The sequence below is a fragment of the Engystomops pustulosus genome, chromosome 1 (assembly GCF_040894005.1).
Source record: "Engystomops pustulosus chromosome 1, aEngPut4.maternal, whole genome shotgun sequence".
Classification (NCBI taxonomy): domain Eukaryota; kingdom Metazoa; phylum Chordata; class Amphibia; order Anura; family Leptodactylidae; genus Engystomops; species Engystomops pustulosus.
The window spans coordinates 227,195,763-227,216,029 of record NC_092411.1 but is presented as its reverse complement, the minus strand read 5'-3'; the positions used below and the strand labels follow the sequence as shown (position 1 = coordinate 227,216,029).

The 20,267-nt window shown below is 41.4% G+C and overlaps 1 protein-coding gene across 2 annotated transcripts in view; it reads left to right on the top strand.

The window, feature by feature from the left end:
- PALLD (palladin, cytoskeletal associated protein) overlaps positions 1 to 20,267 on the top strand; it is a 230,528-nt gene that overhangs the window by 5,341 nt on the left and 204,920 nt on the right. The gene's annotated exons all lie outside the window — the stretch shown is intronic.

The window sequence follows — 20,267 nt, the reverse complement described above, 5'->3', positions numbered from 1 at the left end:
ATAATTTCTTATGGAATGGGAATAACAGACATAACATGAAGATGGAAAACTGCTAAAATGCAGAATACTAGTCACACATAGACCGGATATACTGAGTAGATATAATGAGAAGTGCTATTTTTCATGCACACATGTAAAAGGTTAGGAATGAAGGAGGTTTGTGGTTTGTTTGAGCATTTAGTATTTGTTTCTGTTGACTGTAGATTTGTTACTTGCTGCCAAAAAGACAAACTTGTCAGTAACAGTGTTCACAAATAACACTAATATTGTGACAGTTCCAAACCAGTATAATGAAAGGTTAAACACAGTGACAACTGAATGAAATGATACTATGCACACCACCTCTTTCCTCTCTCTTTTGTCATCATAAGTGGATGCTGTGACAAAGAAGAAAAATGACATGTTTGCTATAGGTAACTAGTTAGGCTACTATTCTGTTTTCATACGCTCTCATTTTTAGTTTTGATGCTTTGGTTGGAAATTCCGCTAGCTTTCCTGAAATGTACATTTGTTTAATAATTTCCACCATAAAATAACAAAACGGAATCATATTTTTCTCATTCCAGGTATTCATCCTGAAAAAATAATGAATAATGAGTAGTGACAACTGGTTGCTACCAGACATGTCACAGTGTCATTAAAGAGGACCTGTCACCCAGAAAGTAAGCAGCTCCTAGTGCTAAAACAAACCTCCAATAACGCTATCTAACCCCGCTGCAGAGTACAATAGAAACGTCGGGCCACTCTCAAAGCAGTCCGGTGTATTCATGAGGGGGCGGGATTAGGGGCGGTGACTGCCACATGACGTGTGGCAGTCACCGCAGAGCTATGGAACGAGCAGGGGCGGTCTTGGGAAGCAGTGCCACAGACCGCCCCCTCATGAATACGCCGGACCGCTATGCAAGCGGTTTGGCGTTTCTATCGTACTCCGCAGCGGCGTTGGATAGCGTTATCGGAGGTTTCCGATAATGCTAGCAGTGTAACACTGCTGCATTTGTTTTAGCACTAGGAGCTGCTTACTTTACCTTTAAAAAGGTTGTCCAGTCTAAAAGTATGAAAAAGTTATGGGTGGCAACAAATTTACTTTTTGTGCAAAAAAATGTTTATTTCTTTTAAAACGTAAAACGTTGTAAAGTTTAGAAAGTTTTTACTAAAGCTGAAACAGCTGAAAATTAACATTTTTTCCGATACACATTTGCTAATTCTCCTTTCGCCCTTAACCACTATACATTCTGCCAAGCATATTTGTTGATGAGGACAGTCTATAAAGTCTATGGACCTGAGAGTTAGGAAAGGGTATGGTAGTGGGGCTATGTAGTGTGCTCGTCCGTCTCTTCTCTGATTACCAGAAGTAGTTCCATTAGAATGGTTCTGTTCAGTCTACACTCTTGGGTTCCTACACACATTGCAGCTACCCCTTGAAGTTGCTCAGTTTAACAAACCTGCTCTGTGAACCACCTCCATCTCTCTACAAGGCTATAAATGGGTCAATAAGAAGTGGGTAGGTTTAGCACAGCAGTCTGATACACAGGATAAAGACTATTTACTACTGTGTGCTATGTGTCCTCCATTCTCTGTACTCCCTATCCCCCATTGTCCTGGGATGAGGGGAGAATGATAGAATCTGCTGCGTATCCTGGTTGACAGATCCATTATAGTAGGCAGTGTGTATAATAATCTTGAGGCTGTATTAGATTTTAGGTCTCTCTGTGTAACAGTGCATAGGTGCATATGTTTGTCATAATCTGAGTACTAGAACAACTGGTACTAGAGAAGAGAACTCAGCATTATGTGAAGTGAGGGAGGCTGCTCTGGCCTCAGTTTCCTTATTTGATGTCACAACTTCAGGAGAAGCTGAAGATATTTTTATAAGTATGGCTGATAGATATATCTGGCTAGATGTGAGCCTAGGAAGCAGCCAGCACCATGATTTAGGTATCATTGGAATTGTTGTCAAAAGCTCTCTCCATCTGTGCTGCAACTATGTTTGGCCAAGTAACTTCAGAGGAGTTATGCTTTAAATGTATTAAAACATAATAAAACCTATATTAATTTGGTATCTATGTGTTGGTAATGACCCAAAGAATAAAGGAGAGGTATTATTTGCAGTGAAAGTCGAAAAAACAGAGCCCACAAAAAAGTGGTGTAAAAGCGTTTTTTTCGTCAATTTCGTCAATATTGAATTTTTTTCCAGCTTCCTATTAAATTGTATGGAATACTAAAATAACATATGCTTCACCAACCAATGGTTCAATAAAGGCTCTGACAAACAATAGTAACAGTAAAAGGGCAAGAACCTAACTGCTTAGTGAGGGATGCACATTAAAATTGTCCTCTTAGAGGAACTGGTTTTCACACTTTACTTCTTCCCCGAAAACAAATTTATCTCTGTGCACTTTACTGCCACCTGCTACATGACTAGATAATGGCTGAAGGCTGCCAAGTTTTACCACTGTGAGCCAAGAATATATGCTGCCTCAAGGTTTATTCACAGAAAGTATGTAAGACAACAGCTGCCACAGAAATATCACATAGTCCTGCAGGGAAATATATATACGCTTCCATCATACTGGGAATATTGATCAATTTAAGAGCAAGTGGATAACCAATAATGTTATATGTTGGTTTCTTTGTATAGTTATATGAAAGAAACATTCTCATTGTCACACAATATGGAATAGAGCTTTGACTTATAACATCCATACACATCATATAATAAATAATGGGGCTCATTTACTAAGGGTCACGCTACTCACTTGTCAGACTTTGCACCTTTTTCAGGGATTACGTGCCTTGCACAGGTATTTCACAGGTGCCTGTGCTGGGATTTTGGCCCACGCAATCCTTTTTTGGCACAGCTGCGCTGGCTTCCATGTGACACAATTTAGGGGGCGTGCCGTTGGACCATCCAACTGATTCGGACTGAGCGCAGGATTTAACTTTCAAATTGTGTCGCAAGCCCAAGCACTTACAAGCATGACTAAAAAGATGGTGAACTCTGTCGGGCCTGAGCGGAGAAGGGACACATGCAGGATATCGGGCGCACGATCTTAGTGAATCAAGGCACAGTACATTATCGTCAGACAATGCACTGTCGGTGAACTACAGTGGGAATGTATATATCATATAATGGATAATTATTATGGGAGTTTTAATTCATTTACTTCACTTGAATATTTACTTGAGGGATTGTCCCAGACAATAAGAATAAGAAAAGAGCCGATCACTTTGTTGCAAAGGTAAGTATCTCCAGAAATGAAATTCATGATCCAGCTTGGTAAAGGAAAACCAAATTTTATTTAAGTTTATTCATCCAACAGCTGCATAGGTAAAACCAACCAATTATTGCACACCATGTGGGCTTGGAGGGGTTGTGAAGTGGGGAAGGCCTCGCACTCATTAAAGCCTGGGAGCATGCGGTTTGCAGGTTTTAGTGAGTGCACAGGCACAGGGCAGGAAAGCCCTTGTGTTGACCCCTCTGCTGACAGACTCAACCCCTCCACACCCACATGATGAGGAGGTTGCGTATTCGCAAGAATACGGCACAGCCGCCCATCAGAAACATTAAGGTGGGATGGGTCAACGTCTAAAACTTGGCCCCTTGTGGTAGTGTCGCTTTGTTCCTTGGGCATACATCTGAATATCACAGCAGATATGGGTGAGGTGGTCATCTGATGTAGATAACAACCCATTTACTACAAATAAATGGCAAATAAATCATGCCATAGATGTCCATGAATTGAGTTATGTGTGAAAATGGTGAATGACACAGGGAAAAAGAAAAAATACACAAGAAGAGAAAGATGCAAAAAGACATGGAATGTCATGACACCTGCTGAAATCTTTCAATCCTGCCACAAAAAAAGCGTGTGGTCTAGCAAAAGTTGTTTTATTACCTTATTGGGTGCCACAAAAACAGCTGTGTAAGCACCTTTTGGGAATATATTTATGGAGAAAATTGGTGCTGTGTTCAGTACTTAATTCCCCCACTGCATGTAATTTCCTTATTTTCTTCTGAAATAAAAGGGACTTGTCCTGGGACTTTTGACTATACCCTGTTTATTGCCAATTTCAGGTGGAATGTGTCAGTAAAGTTGCATTAAAATGGTTATGTCTGGTGTTCAGGGCTATCATCCAGTTAAAGACATCTAAGGCAGCAGCAAAAGTTACAGTAGCTAAAAAGTACAGGAGACCTTAACAAAACATGACAAAAAAGTCACAAAGACTATGAAGAACACTCATGGGCTTCATCCGAGGCGTAACTAGGAGAGGCTGGGCCCCACAACAGCCTTCTTTTTGGGTCCCCATTCCTCCTTAAGAGAATATACATAGTTGTACTCTCACATATGTTTCTACAATCAAATAGTCTGTAAGAACAGAAAGGCGCTCACATATCCTAACCTGTCAGCTTCAAATATGGTTGCTTTATTGTTCTTCATTAAAAAAAATACCAGAGGAGAGGGAAAGGATAACCACTGTGGGTATACAAACAAAATGACGGCCGTTTTGCACTCTCGCACTTCTTCTGGCTTTTGAATGTGTCAGGCTCTCCATTTAAGCAAACCCCATAGGTCTTCCCGTAAACATCATTGCTCATATAAAGCCTGTAGTATAATATGCAGTAAAGTGGTGAAAAAGACCAAGCGTACCATAGTCAATGCTCAGAAAAAATATATTAAACGCAATATTGCACAATACGCATGCATGGAGGAAATCCTAGGCACTAGAGCGATTTGTAAAATGGCTACTGCATAATGGTGCCCGCTTCACATACTTATATCTGAACCAGTAGACTACGGTATATACTCATGTATAAGCCAAGTTTTTCAGCACAAAAAATGTGCTGAAAAACCTCACCTCAAGAGTCATTAAAAAAATAAACTTAAATACTCACCTTCTGGTGTGGCTTCCCAATGCTCGGTGCGGCTCCTCTTCTGTCTTCTTCGCAATGCTCCAGTCCCAGTGGCTCCTCTTCTGTCTTCTGTCTGCTGTAGTAGCGGGCAGAGCCGCAGCCATGCACTCTGCCGGCTGTTACAGGGGACCAGAGCATCGCGGAAAAGACAGAAGAGGAGCCGTGACAAGCATACATGTATGTTAGTTTATTTTTTTTAAGTCCTGGGCAAACTGGGGGATGGCTGGCTAATAAAGGGGGCTGGCTATTAAAGGGGGCTGGCTGGCTATAAAAGGGGGCTGGATGACTAATAAAGGGGGCTGGCTGGCTAATAAAGGGGGCTGGCTGTATACTATATGGGGATGGCTGTATACTAAAGGGGGCTGGCTTGCTATATACTAAACAGGGCTGGCTGTATACTACTGGGGGCTGGCTGTAGACTACAGGGGGCCGACTGTATACTAAAGGGGGCTTGCTGGCTATATACTGGGCGGCTGTGACCAATGCATTTTCCACCCTCCACTTATACTCAAGTCAATTGATTTTCCCAGTTTTTTATGTTAAAATTAGGGAGGGGCCTCGGCTTATACTCGGGTCGACTAATACTCAAGTACACATGGTATACTTACGTATAAAGACAAAAAAGGGAAATTTCAGGGGATCGGACCATGGGGGGCTGAAAAAGTAGAGGGCATGGGTCATTACTAAAGGAGGTTTGTATGTTTAACACAATCGCTGTTATAGTATAACATGGAATTAAAGAAAAACACTCAGGTCAAGCCTGTCATTAAGGCTGATAGGGATTATATAGGCCAAAATAAAATTTAAAAAAAGGACAAGTTTTTAAGACATAAGACAGATTTTGGTAATGATAAGATCTTAAACTGGCAGCAAAGGAATCCTCCACAAAACAAAAAACAACGAATGCAAAAAGGAGAAGTGAGGCAACAAAGGAATAAGAAAAAGAAGGAATATTTGACAACTGACTCCAAGTCCAGCATGTCAGATGATGTGACCAACGACACATCTAGGAACATAGAGGACCCTTTAGGTGGAACAGCCCAGAGACAACTTGACGAAAAACCATATGAGGCAGACCAAAAAAGTTTTGCAATCCAAAGAGAGAACAAGTGTCGTGGAGGACTTAATAGTTTCTCTGGTGGTGAATCTTACAGAAGTCTCTTTAAGTGTAGTGGACCAAACAGTCCTTCAAAAGGGACTAGGTTTTGTTATAACAGACACCTTCGACCCAGTGAATTTTGAAATCAACCTATTTAAAGACATTCGGAAAATGTGACTTAAGAAATATTTTTACTGTCATTCGGGTCTTCCCCTTGAGGTACCCAAGGTCACTGAAGAACCAGCTTTGATCGACCCCTTTGGTTTCTTCATGGTACAGCACCCCAACCACCAGGAGAAAGAATGTTTACTTTTCCTTATAGGTGTCAATGACCCTACTTACACAGTTAAGCAAAATGACACAGAAGAAAATATAGAGAAAATATAGAGAAGGAGGTAGAACCTCTACGTTCACCCCCAAATACAGGTAGCAACCTGGACATATTTAGTAAAAAGGTTATACAAGACGTGATCTATAAAAAAGACATATAAAAGCTGCAGGCAGCTGATAATAAAATGAGGAATATATCTCTTTCATATCTGAATCACTCCTATTTGTGCTCATGCATAATGCTTTTCAGTTTGGGGGCAAATGGCACGGCCAGAGAGAGGGTACAGCCATGTGTCCTGTACATTTGCCACCTTTTTTCTGGCCGTACTAGATGATAAGTACAGGCGGTCCCCTACTTAAGAACACTCGACTTACATACGACCCATAGTTACAAACGGACCTCTGGATATTGGTAATTTATTGTACTTTAGTCCTAGGCTACAATAAACAGCTGTAACAGTTATTAAATGTGTCTGTAATGAAGCTTTAGTGTTAATATTGATTCTTATGACAACCCAACATTTTTTAAATCCAATTGTTGCAGAGACCAAAAAAAGTTCTGGCTGGGATTACAATGATAAAATATACAGTTCCGACTTACATACAAACTCAACTTAAGAACAAACCTACAGTCCCTATCTTGTATGTAACCCGGGGACTGCCTGTACATATATACTACAACTAATAATTATGCAAGGTTCATCCATACCTATAAACAGTATGTGGATGATGTGTTTGTAGTTGAACAAAAAAAGTGATATGAACATACAAAGTAGGAGGGAATAACTTGGAGTTTCTGGATGTTCTTGTAGAAATTCATAGTAATGAAATATAAACCAGAGTTTTTAGGAAACCCACAGCAAAAAATGCTACACTATGAGAGCACAGATTTTTATTGCTGGCGGATGATTTGAAAAAGAGGGTATCCCCAACTATAGATGAGGCTTTTAACAAAGCAATGAAGGACAACAGGGAGACTGTACTAAGACAAGCATTTTTAGGAACAAAGAAACATGACAGAAAATTTAGATTTTGTTTTCTCCCATGGCCAATACCATAAAAACAGCAATTGGCATGTAGTTGAACATGACGCAGATTTAGGTGAAATGGTGTCTTACAAACCCATAATAACTTTCAGAAAGGGGAAAACAATTAATAAACACTTGGTTAGTAGTCGCATGGAGAGAGAAGGAAGAACGGACGTCGATCGAGAGATGAATATGTTGTAGGGATATCCCGTTGGGTAACAATAGATGTTGACACTGCAATTTTTTGCACCCAACTCGTGAAGTCCAAAGCGTTGACATTTGGAAATCAGACATTACAATACCACAATTATAACATGTAGGACTGAGATTGTTGTTTATGTCATCATCTGTCAGTATTGTGGAAGTAGTACACGTCACTCAATGTTGGTGGTATGGGTGCACAAGTAGGCTGCAACACCTCTCAATAAATCTTTAAAAAAACTTGGCACTCCTGTGATACTTGATTTGCTGCGCAGCCAACCTACAGCGGGGTCTCCCACGCTCCACAGCTCCCCAAGCGCCACAACGGTCCTAGAACCGTATTCACACCACCGCAAGCCCAGCAATCCGTGCCTGAAGATGGTCTGATGTTATAAGACCGAAACGTTGCATTAATTTTGGATTACCGATTCACTATAATAAAATATGCAAATCAAGTATCACAGGAGTGCCAAGCTGTTTTCAAGATCATCTGTCAGTATGGCTACTTTTATATAGGGGAAACTATCAGGCAAATGTTCGTAAGGTTTAGGGAACACACAAGGTCGATTAGGACAGGGGAAGGCTCTTTGTGCTAACCCAAACATTTTGAAGTTTTAAACATCACCCGCCTCTGACATCAGGAGGTGACCGTCAGCGGGTACTGATTTAAAAAGAAGCCCTGAGCCCTATCGGCCCTAATGACAGACTTGACCTGAGTGGTTATCTTTAATTCCCTATAATATTATAACATTGATTGTGTTAAAGCCTCCTTATAGTAATATTGCATGAGAATGAAAAAAGAATTAATGGCAGCTCCAGTAATTGAGTTATGGTATAAAATCATGTTTTAAATTATTGATATAACAGTTGTTTTTCATAAGCATATGCACTTTTATGTAATGAGAAGTTACGCCCTCCACTTTTTCAGCCCCCACCATGGTCCAATCCCCACAAATTTCCCTTTTTGCTTTATAGGTAAGTATGGTCTACTGGTCCGCATATAAGTAGGCTATTTCAAATAGGGCCCCCCTGTGAAGAGGGGCCATTTTGTGGCAGTGGTTTTACAAATCGCTCTAGTGGCTAGGATTTTCCCCCATGCGCATTCCAAAAAGACACATTACACTTTTTTTTTGCACAAAACATTGTAAGTTTTTTAAATGTATTAAAATCTATATAAATTATGTATCTCTGTAATCATACTGACCCAAGGAATAAATGTGACACATTAGATTTGATGTTGGGTTTTTTGGCATTTTTCTTAAACTTAAACAAATGTATAAAGGAAAAGCTACAACAAGATCTCACATTGTGAATCATTTTATGCTTATCATAAAAAATGTTATATGTATTTTAGTATTATAGTTCATTTATTGCAAAAAAAAAATAACTGCAGACACATATGTTTGCCTCCAGGTGGCGCAGTAGGATTATGAATTAGTATTTTTCACCTGGAAGACGCCACTATGAGCCAAACAGAATGCCAACAAACTTGCTTTCCGGACACTCGCAACATGTAGTTTTTTGCTCCTACCCTGACTAGTTCAGTGAATTTGTCAGAGCTCATTTGTGGAGCTCATTTAGACCAGTCAAAAACAGGTCTATTATCTTCCTGGATTCATTTTTAAAATTTTGACACTTAGATTTTTCACTTGTGGTGCGCCAAGTTAATAACGGCCTTGCACAACAATATAAAATCATACTGAAAAGGCACACTAAAGTTGTTTGCCAGAAAATAGAACTGACACTAAAAATGAATCCATTTCCTGCGCAATACGTCCAGGTCAGACGAGCATCTGGTCCAGCTGCATAAAAACATTCTCAAGAAATTTCTTTGAATGTGATGATCCTATTTACTTACATTTTTATTACGGTAATCCAAGGAATATTAATCTACCTTCGAAATGCATCATAATAAACGAGACACACCTACTTATAGATCCAGGCACCGTGACTGTGGTAATAATATATTATAAATCTTTATTTATATAGCTGTCAGGATTCGGGATGCGTGAATCCACTGGACCACTGCGGGAGGTGGTACTAGCCAACACCTGAGACTAGAGTCTAATTGGCACCTGATCTTCACAAGAGCCCGCTGCAAAGCGGGTTGGACTAGCTGCGGCAGGATACCACCAGGTCATTCCACAGGTGCGACTAGCCCGCAGTGGCAGCTGAGGTCGAGGTACCTTAGCAAGAGACAGTCTGGGGGTGAGGTCCAGACACAAAGGCAGGGCAGGCGGCAATGATGCAACGTCAAGTCCACATCCGGGGTCAGCAACAGGAGGTCCAGACGGATGGGAACGGCACACGGGACACAGGACACGGAAACTCAGGAGCAGGAAAAAACAGGAGCAGGAACGCAGGATACACAGAAACACACAGGAATGCTGGATACACAGGAAAGTAGGAGACACAGGAACGAAGGATAATTGCTAGGGAGCTTTTTCTAAATCTGTGAGGCACAAAGAACCGTCAGGGGACACAGGAAAGGGCTGGAAATTTAAGCAATATGGCTGGTCGGCCAGCGCCAATTATCAGCGCGCTGGCCCTTTAAATTTCTTGAAGCTGGTGCGGGGAGGAGGCGGGGACACATGCACAGCGCTGCCGGAGGATCGCTGGATCGTGCAAAGGTGAGTGGATCGCCGGGGACCCGGAGCAGCGGTGATGGGCAGGGGTGCGCCTGCGATTTGGGAGATGGGTTGCAGCAGTACCCGTGACAATAGCTCCTACAGATTACGCAGCACTGCACAAAGCACAAATTGGTCCATGGCCATGGCCTTCTTTTTAAAATCTACTTTTTAAATTGAGCCTGAAGGCCCATAGAGGGTGTTACCAGAGCCTTTCAACAGGAACCAGTCTGTGGTCATGTGATGTGATGGCAGTAAGAATTCTTTGCCAATTAAGACTGCCTTGAAGGCCGATGAAGGTTTACAGTCATTGATGCTTTACTAGGGGATTCTGAGGAATATGTATATATGTTTTCCAGGATAAAACAAGGAAAACCATGCTTCTTTTGCTACCTTGTAAGGCAGCACCCTTACCATCAAGCATGACTTTCAGTAAGTCTAAAGACATGATGCAGGATCAAAGCCAAAACATTATATCTATTCCAGAAGGAATAGATTCACAACTGTAGAGAGCACTGTTTCTATGTGGTTGCATCTCTTCAGTAAGGTGTAGGAAACTTGCTTATCTGAGTCAGAGGCTTTTATGTCATATAGGTGCACGGCTCGTTATTTCATGCAGCTCTGATTACTCTGTGATAACTTATAATCTATACACCTTGTGACATCACATGACCATGGACCAGTTTTTAGCAGTGATCTAGAAAACCATGAGGAATTGATGGAGAAAGTATATTGGAAACTGGAAACTTTGTATTACACAAACAATATAGAAACCATAAGATAGCCTTCAACCACATGGTAACCTCCTATCTATCTGCCGTTACGGGACAAGAAGAAAACCAAAAGAAGACACAACTTTCCTGCTTGCTATTTTACAAGATTGGATTTCTCAGTCATTCAGCCCGTCACAGCATGTCAACACAAAGCAAACAAGCAGACAAGTAAACAACGTCATTGCCAAGCTGTTCTCACAAACCTAAAGTTCTCTTATTATTTTACCTCAAAAACCGGAGCAGTGTTCAAACAGAAATCATGTCATGGCAAAGCAATTATATAGCACCGGGAGAAAGTTGTTGAAAATGCTTTAAAAGAAAATATCCCTAATTTGTTCCTGTGGGTGGTTGTGTACACACCACCTGTCACATCCACACTTTGGTTTACTTCTTTATTTGGGAAAGCTAACAAAGTAATCTTGAAAAAATCTTATGAGCTACACTTATATATCACTATACAGGCGGTCCCCTACTTAAGAACACTCAACTTACATATGACCCCTAGTTACAAACGGACCTCTGGATATTGGTAATTTATTGTACTTTAGTCCTAGGCTACAATAGGCTGTAACAGTTATCACAGGCGTCTGTAATGAAGCTTTAGTGTTGATTCTGATTCTTATGACAACCCAACATTTTTAAAATCCAATTGTCACAGAGACCAAAAAAAGTTCTGGCTGGGATTACAATGATAAAATATACAGTTCCGACTTACATACAAATTCAACTTAAGAACAAACCTACAGACCCTATCTTGTATGTAACCCGGGGACCGCCTGTATATCATTAAATTTTACTTTTCCTGGGTGAAATTTTCAATCAAAGCAATGCCAGCACGGCTCAAAGGAGGGGCCCATGTCTGAAGTAGGTTGCATCCATTCCTGGCTGGCTGGTCGGGCACTGGAGCCTCTTTGTATATCTGAAGGGACCAAAGGGGTGGGAGGGAACACCAAGGTGGTCACAAATATCCTGACTAAAGATAAATGACCCCCAAAGTATGAGGCATTTGCATGTGATAAATATTCCCCATTGTGTCAGAACTCACAAAATGTTCTGATGGGATCAGGTTTCTTGCCAGAAAACCAGACCCAGAGCTGCCTGTGATTGACAGCTCAATTTCTGATCCTGGGAAAGCTGGGTGTGTCTTTGATCTTGTTTTGTCCGCACCTGCGGTTTGAGTGATGGACGGCTGAGCCAGTCAGTGCTGGAGGTAGTGTCCATTACTGACTTATATTCTGCTCAGCCCTTTCATTTGGTGCTGGTTATTCAGTCTCCTGTGATCGCTTGTGCTCTTGCAGTTCTTGCTATTCTGAGTATTGACTTTTGCTTTGCCTACTGACCATTCTATTTGCTATACGATTCTGTTCTGTGCCGCAATCTTGGTTTTGACACAGTTTGTTTGACTCCGCTTGTCTGTCTGCAGCTGCTAATCGAAGTAAGTTTTCCTGTCACCTTGTAGGGTCACCCGTTCCAGATAGCGGGTTCACCCTTCTCAGGGTGGTTTATCTACTGCAGGCAGGGCCTTAGCCCACAGGGACATTTCAGGGTGAGTTTGCCACCACTTACCTAGTCTGACAGCTAGCGCCAAGCCTGGTTGTGGTTGCACGGTTGCTGGACAGGTGCTGACACATTGGGGCACATTTACTAATGGTCCGCAGGCCACATTTCCGTCAGGTTTCCCCACTATTGCCGTTTTGCGCCGCATTTATCAGGGGTTTTTGCCACACGTGATCTGATTTTGGCGCCGACTTTCATGCGACACAAATGGGGGGCTAATTGTGTCGTAAGAAATGCAATCACATACACCGGGAAGAAGAAGGACCTCAGCAGTGAAGCAACACATGCAGGATCTCGGGCGCACGATCTTGATGAATCGCGGCAGACGTCATCCTCGTTGGACAAAGCACCTCGGGAATCGCCCAGGGACCGGGTAAGTAAATGTGCCCCAATTGCTTTCTGTTTAGTGGAAGTCACATGCATTGTACCATATTTTAAATGAAATTTTTGGTTCAGATTAGTATTCCCCTTTTTTGTAAGGTGCATTGTGTGATTATAGTGGACAAGATCCTACTACTGTAATTTCCTGATCTTGCTTCACATTAAAACTGCACGTATTTTTTAACTTTACTTAAAGGGAAATTGACATGGTGATTTGGGACACTAAATAACCCACAGACAGGCAGTTTAGTGTCCTAAATTACCCTTAATACTTGAGCTGTGGTTTAAAAAAAAGTTATACTTGCCTCGTCCAACGTTCCCTTGGGGTATTATCCCAGCTTCATTATGTGCCTCATCAGACTGACATCAAAATGAGTATAAAAGTTTATTTTTAAACATTTTTCTCAATGTACAGGTTTCAAAAAGGTCAATTTGGGACCCTCAACTACAGGTCTGTAGTTGGTGTAGGATCCCAAATTGACCTGCCAGTTTCTCTTTCATTTTTATGCTGCATGGGTGGTAACATATTGTGATGTGTTTTCTTCAACTGATGTTTGGTCTATTTTTCCAGACTATTTTCTATTTTCATGTGTTTTAAATGTTATTAGAGTACATTAGAGACATTTATTTTTATGAATTAAAATGTGTGGGCCTAGCTGTTCTTCGGTGGCTGTAGAAAGCTCGGGCCCAGAATACCGGAGTGGCTGGCTTATGCGGCCTTGGCCAGTCTATGGTCACGGTGATTGGTATTGGAACCGGAGGACGGGCCTACAGCCTCGCAGGTCTCCAGCAGGTGGTGTGTGCAAGAAAGGAGAGGCTGATGCAATATGTTTCTCCCTGGGGCAACCCCTGAGGTGTAGGATTCCCTGGATGATGGAGGTTGGGGAACCTGTGATTGTGATACAGCCGGATCCAGGGATTAAATAGAGGCACATTGTGCAATTAAACTTACAGTTCTCTATTCAATTTTAAACAGCAGGAAACGGCCAACACTAGCAGTAGATTCAGCAAGCTGGTGAGCTGGTGGGAAGGTTGTTCACAGCCTGTTAGTATCTTCAGGCTGGGCTGGTAGAGATGGAGCCGAGTCCAGATGGTGGACCTCTGCTTTGGGGCATAAGTCTCCCGACTTGGCCTTAGGTATCAGGTGATGGCCTGAGGTACCTCTTCTTCCTGGTAGTGGGTCTGGACGGCAGCCCGGAAGGAGCTGCACACTGAACCTGCTTCTCTATCTAATGACTAGAATCCCAGACCACCAGGGGTTTATATACTCCCTTGGTCAGGTGGTAGCACTCTCCAATCAGCTTCCAGTTTGCTTTATAATATCACAAGAAATATCATTGGACAATAACATCTGGCATTGTTAACTCTTGCCTTACCAGGCAGTCTCTGCATCTGCAATTACAAAGTTCTCCAGTATTTAGAGACCTCCTAACATGGAGAGGGTGCTATTCACAACTGCCACCTTGTCTGTGTGTTGGCAGAGGTGTTGCACAATATTGGGATATATATTTTGGACTAGCCTCTAACAAAAATGGTATCATGTTTTCTACATTTTGTCCGGCTTCTCTGTTACCATATATGGGGGAAAATATAGGGGCCATGTGATAAAGGGAAACTATTATCACTGCATAATGACATGAGGCATAATCACTGTAGGTGGACTGTTATGAAGTAATATTTCTAAATTTTCCACATGATAGCTATGGCATATATTTCATGGTAGAAACACACAGTTGATTGTACACAGGAAATATCTAATGATGAAATATGGTTTAAATGCAGATAAAAAAGCAAATGCTTAGTAAAGTGACATAAACTAGGAAATGTAAACCTGGTACCAGTCCTGTTTCAAAACATGAAACTGAACTTACATTGATGAAAACCAGAGCGGCATTGAAACCACATGTGCAGAGAATATCTCTCAAGAACTGTTGTTCTGAATCATTTTCTAAATTATTATATGTCAAACAGTATAAACCAATGCTCAGGAATACTGTAGAAAAGCTTCTGATGGTCTAAACTTCAATCTGATGGTCTTCATGACATGTTCATCGATTCTACTGGAATTTTCTATATGCTCTCCATTGTGTAGAATGTGACAAGTTTATTCTTTCAGGTACAGTCTTTTTCGGACTATAAGGCGCACCATCAATAAATGCCTGCTAAAACGTCTAGGTTCATATATAAGGCGCACCGGAGTATAAGGCGCTCCTGATTATGAGGATGAATGACCAGAAGGTGGCAGACCTGTGCACAGTTCAAGGCAGCTGTTGTCTGTAACTATGGTTCATATATAAGGCACACTGGACTATAAGGCAAGTGAGAAAATTAAAGGATTTTTAGTGCGCCTTATAGTCCGAAGTGCTTGAACCCTCACTAATTTCTGAAACTAAATTGCATTAAAGCTGTAAAATAGAAAATGAAGTCTAGAAACATAGGTAGCATGTTATAGATCAGGAGGAGCTAAGCAGGGACAAAGAGAAGGTGAAGGTAGATGCCTGTCTAGGGTGCAACGCCGCCCCTCAAGATGGGGGTGTCCCAATTTCATTGCATATTTGCAGCAATTTGAGCCAAAAATGCATCTCTTGTAAGAGAAGGACCTGCAATGACATGTAGATTGAATTTACTGATGTATTTTGAAAACTTGCATTGATGTCAGTACCATGTGATCAACATCATTGCAATCATTATAAAAAGCTTTATTTATAAGATTCAGCAGCAGTTTACAGTGAAAGTGCTTACAAAATGGTCCACCCAATCTTTATAATAGATAAAATACACATAAAAATCAATCACTCAATAAATCAATAAATAATGTGGCATGAGCCAGCGTCCATCTATATGTACAGAATCCATGCTGCATAGGCCAACAGAGTAACATGTTCCATGGTATCAAGCCATGGGGGACTAAAGAAGGAACAAACTTTAGTCCTAACGATTTGTCTGTCCTCGACTCCGTCTCTGCCTCACGATTCTGCAACTCGCCTTGGCCGCCACCGCGAGCAAAGTCGCGTCTGGTGGTACCACACCGCAACAAGTCCAACCCGCTTTGCGGTGGGCTCTGTTGAAAACCAGGTGACCAGGTGTTGGCTTACGTCATCGTTCGCGGTGGTTCAGATCCTGACAGAAGGTACCATTATCTGCACACAGAAAACATACATGAAACAGAGCCAAGCTAGCTTATGATCATAGGCCATCTTAATATGTTATCCAATGTACAATGTACTGTAATAAAAAGCCCAGACTTAGGCTATATTCACACGAACGTATGGGGGACGTATATACGGCCGACGTATATACGGCCGATATACGTCCCCCATACACTCCTATGGGCGCACGGCACCCTACGGGAGCGGTACGGTGCAGCACACGTGCGTACCGTTCCGTACCCGGGAAAAAGATAGGACCTGTCCTATCTTTTCCCGTAATACGGGGCCGTGCGCCATAGGTTGCTATGGAGAGGGGCGGGGGTGAGCTGCGCTCACCTCCTCCTCCTCTCCCCGTACACTGCCGTTGCCCGCTACGGTACGGTACGGGCGGGCAACGGCAGTGTGAATATAGCCTTAGAAAACATGGAACTTTCTATTCATGACAAGTCTAGCTAAGAATATATGTGTTACTTATTATACATTGCTGTTGTACCTCGCATAGGCTGGCAGAGCGCTATAAAAAGATGTGACATTTTAATTGTTTGGAAAGTAACCAAACAACTCAGTAAGCAAATTCTGGTTGATGTTAGGTCATTTATACAAGAACAGTTAGGTAAAGTACTGTATATACTATATTGCATAACAGTGGGCGTCAGCAGGTCTGACAACGAAAGCAGTTATCAGATTGGCTGCACTTCCAGGTCTTATCAGCATTTGTATTCATACCGGAGGGATTTTGTCCTAAAGAATTTTAAAGCATTTGCCAGCTTTGGTGCCGGAGCAGGAACAGTGACCACAACCATACTGCCGAAAACTGTAGTTTGTAAGCCAAGGTGACTGGAGGAGGTTACATTAAGGACTAGACTAAATAAAAAAGTGACCGTTGACCGACTCTACTTGTAGAACTCATGTCAAAGGACCCTCAATCTCATGTTAGGTTGGCTTCACTAAATAATTTTATGGTATACCCTCTAGTGGGTGAATGAAGCCTATGGAGCAGTCTCAGCACAAGTCTCGTAGAAGTTCAAGAATCTGCAAAACTAAGGAGATTATCTATTTTCCAGTTGACTTAATGGGGCTCATTTACTAAGGGTCCGAACCGCGCATTTTTGTCGGGTTTCCCGAATATTTCTGATTTGTGCCGAATTGCCCCAGGCTTTTGCCGCTCGCGATCGGATTGTGGTGCATCTGCGCCGGCTTTCACGTGACAGAAATCGGGGGGTGTGACCATCGGTAAACCCGACGGAACCGCGGAATTTAAATAAAAAATTGTGTCACAAAAATAGCATTCATATACACCAAGACGAAGAAGGTGAACTGCGGCGGACCTCAGCGCAGCAGCGACACCTAGTGGGTATCGGGCGCATGACCTTAGAGAATCCCAGAAAGCTCCTAATCAACATTGGACAGCGTGCCGCGGGATCGCGAATGGACCAGGTAAGTAAATGAGCCCCATTATATATGAAAGAAACCTGGCTATGTCATGGAAAAGTATCGTCTGGTGGTTCTGGTGGTTCCTAGAAGAAAATGAAGGTAATTAATCAAGACTGGCATTAAATACACAATTCCATTACCAATTTGGCAAGCTATGTGCAGCGCAGCGTAATCTGTGTGCACTATAAATAAAGGAATTATTATAATTATTTATTTTTACATATTTCACTGGTGCATCTCTTATGCACTATCCACCAGTAAATAAAATACATTTGAGCTTCAGTTTAATTCAAGCTTCTGCTGTAAACTATGACAAACCTACTCTGGAGTTTATCATTTTATTATTTTTTATGATTTTGTGACTTTGTGGCTTCCATACTTTGCATGCATAATTTTCTTTAATTTGTATGTATGTTATTCAATGGCTATGAAACACCAAAAATTATCTTACTTAGTAAGGTCTGAAAGTGTAATCTTAATACTACTTACATATTGTGAAGTCCTTAACATCACTTAAAGGAAACCTACCATTTAAAATGGTAGGGGTAAGTTGTAAATACCGAGCACCAGCTCCGGGTGAGCTGGTGCCGGTGCTTACTTTCGTTAGTGTTATTAACCGCTGTATCGCGGTTTTAACACTTTTTAAAGTTTATAGCCGAAGCTGCTTCGGGGCTGCGTGCGCGCGCCTACATAGGAAATGCCGGAGACATTGCGTGCGCATGGTTGCGTGCAGCGCCGAAGCAGCTTCTGCTATAAACTTTAAAAAGTGTTAAAACCGCGATACAGTGGTTAATAACACTAACGAAAGTAAGCACCGGCACCGGCTCACCCTGAGCTGGTGCTCGGTATTTACAGCTTACCCCTACCATTTGAAATGGTAGGTTTCCTTTAAAGAAAATCTACCATTTGATTTGATGCATTATGAACCAAACTAACCTTGAGATTGCTGTAGCTACATCTTGATTTATCCCTGAGCTGAGTGCTTTTGAAGAAACAACTTTAAAATTATGATAATGAGACTTTGTCGCTTCTGGCTCCAGCGCTTTTCCTCTCACTTCAAGTATGCACTGCCCGAGAGAATGATGTAACCACTGTGTTGTGCCTGACAGGCAGCAATAATCAATCGCTGCACCATCACCCAGCTGCTGTGTATGAGTCATCCAGCTCTAGTTGATTAGTCCTGTCTGGACTGTTCAGGAAACTCTATGTGTAATGTGTTTATGTACGGCAGCCAGTCTGTGCCCAGCTTTCCCAAATATTTAAACAAAATATGATCCTGCATCAGTGTAGCTGCAGCATTCTCAAGGTATGTTTGGTTCATAATGGTAGCTTTCCTTTAATGTGCAGATATCTAGTTGGAGGTTAGATTTACAGCACGTGCCTCTTGTGGAAGGAGCTTGTTAAAGGAGAGAAATGTTGTCTCTGTGTCATATAATAGATTTATAACATAACCACAACCTAGATAGCTGAGACAGCCTCTGGCTTCAATCCCTCTAGTTACTGTGGCATGGTCCTAAGTGCCAATAAAAGAGGACACTAGTAATCAAGGCTCGATGTCATGACTTCCTGGCAGGACATCTCTCAATTACAATAACAAACTTAAGGAAGATTTATTAGAATTGCTTATGGAAGGCATATCGCCCCACGCATGCTTTAGAAAAGTGGCTCTGGAAATAGAAAAAGCAATTTCCACGTCTTAACATTTGTTTGTGATTATTTTGATGTAAAACGAAATAAATGTATTATGATGAGTATGTCTTTCATAAACTAGCATTGCATTTCAAATGCTTATGGTATGTGTACAAGGAGTCAAGGACTGACAACATTTTTATGCTAGGATCTCGGTAATGAAATTTGGATCCATTATAATTACAGATTTTTGTGTTTTACTTAACTTCATGGGAGCATATCTGTTGTTTGAGACCACTTGTTAACCCTTGTCAGTAAACTAAACATAGAAATAAGCCTAGGAGGCAATTCTCATGTAGTTTCCTTTGTGTTTACCCCTATCACTAAATTCATCCCATCCAGGCTCCAATGTGTCTGCGTTCTTACACACTTCTCCTTTCCATAAGTTTATTTATACTTAAGTTATGTTCCAACTGATACAGAAACGTTGGAAAATACAATTAGAATCATTTCAGAGTACACATATACCTCTCTGAGACTAAGTGTTTGGAAGGGGTCAGCCATTATAGAATGTAACCAGGCAGCCAATAAAAAAGACATAACTGCGCTATAGACTAAATATATTCTATAATTAGCCACTCTGTAGCTTTCCATATAATGTTCCAAGTATTCATAAAACATTGACTTACTAAGCACTTACACATTTATGACCTGTCTAGTGCACATTTGGAAGTTTGGCTAGTGTTGCCATTTCAGGATTAACCCCTTTAAAATATGCTTTATTTATGCAGAACTTTTAATGAAAACCAAGTCTGTTATTTATACATGTGAAATACAAATATAAAATTGTTTTCAAAGTATCATAGTGAAAAACGACAAAAATATGTAGAGAGGTTATAATAATAGGCCCATAGCAGAGAAAGTTGGTCTAGTTGAAAAGACTAATGAGCAAATATGGTATTCCAACAGGGAATAAGCACACTGACATACTGGTGTGTGGCCCCTCTTCAGCTCTTCTTTTAGCTTCTTATGTCCTGGTTTTTACCAAAAAAGGCTTTTAAGATTGTGCAAATGAGCCCGAGGGGCTCCAGGTGTTAATGGAGACTGGAGCTCCTCAAGCTAATTTGCATAATTTGTAAAGTCTTTT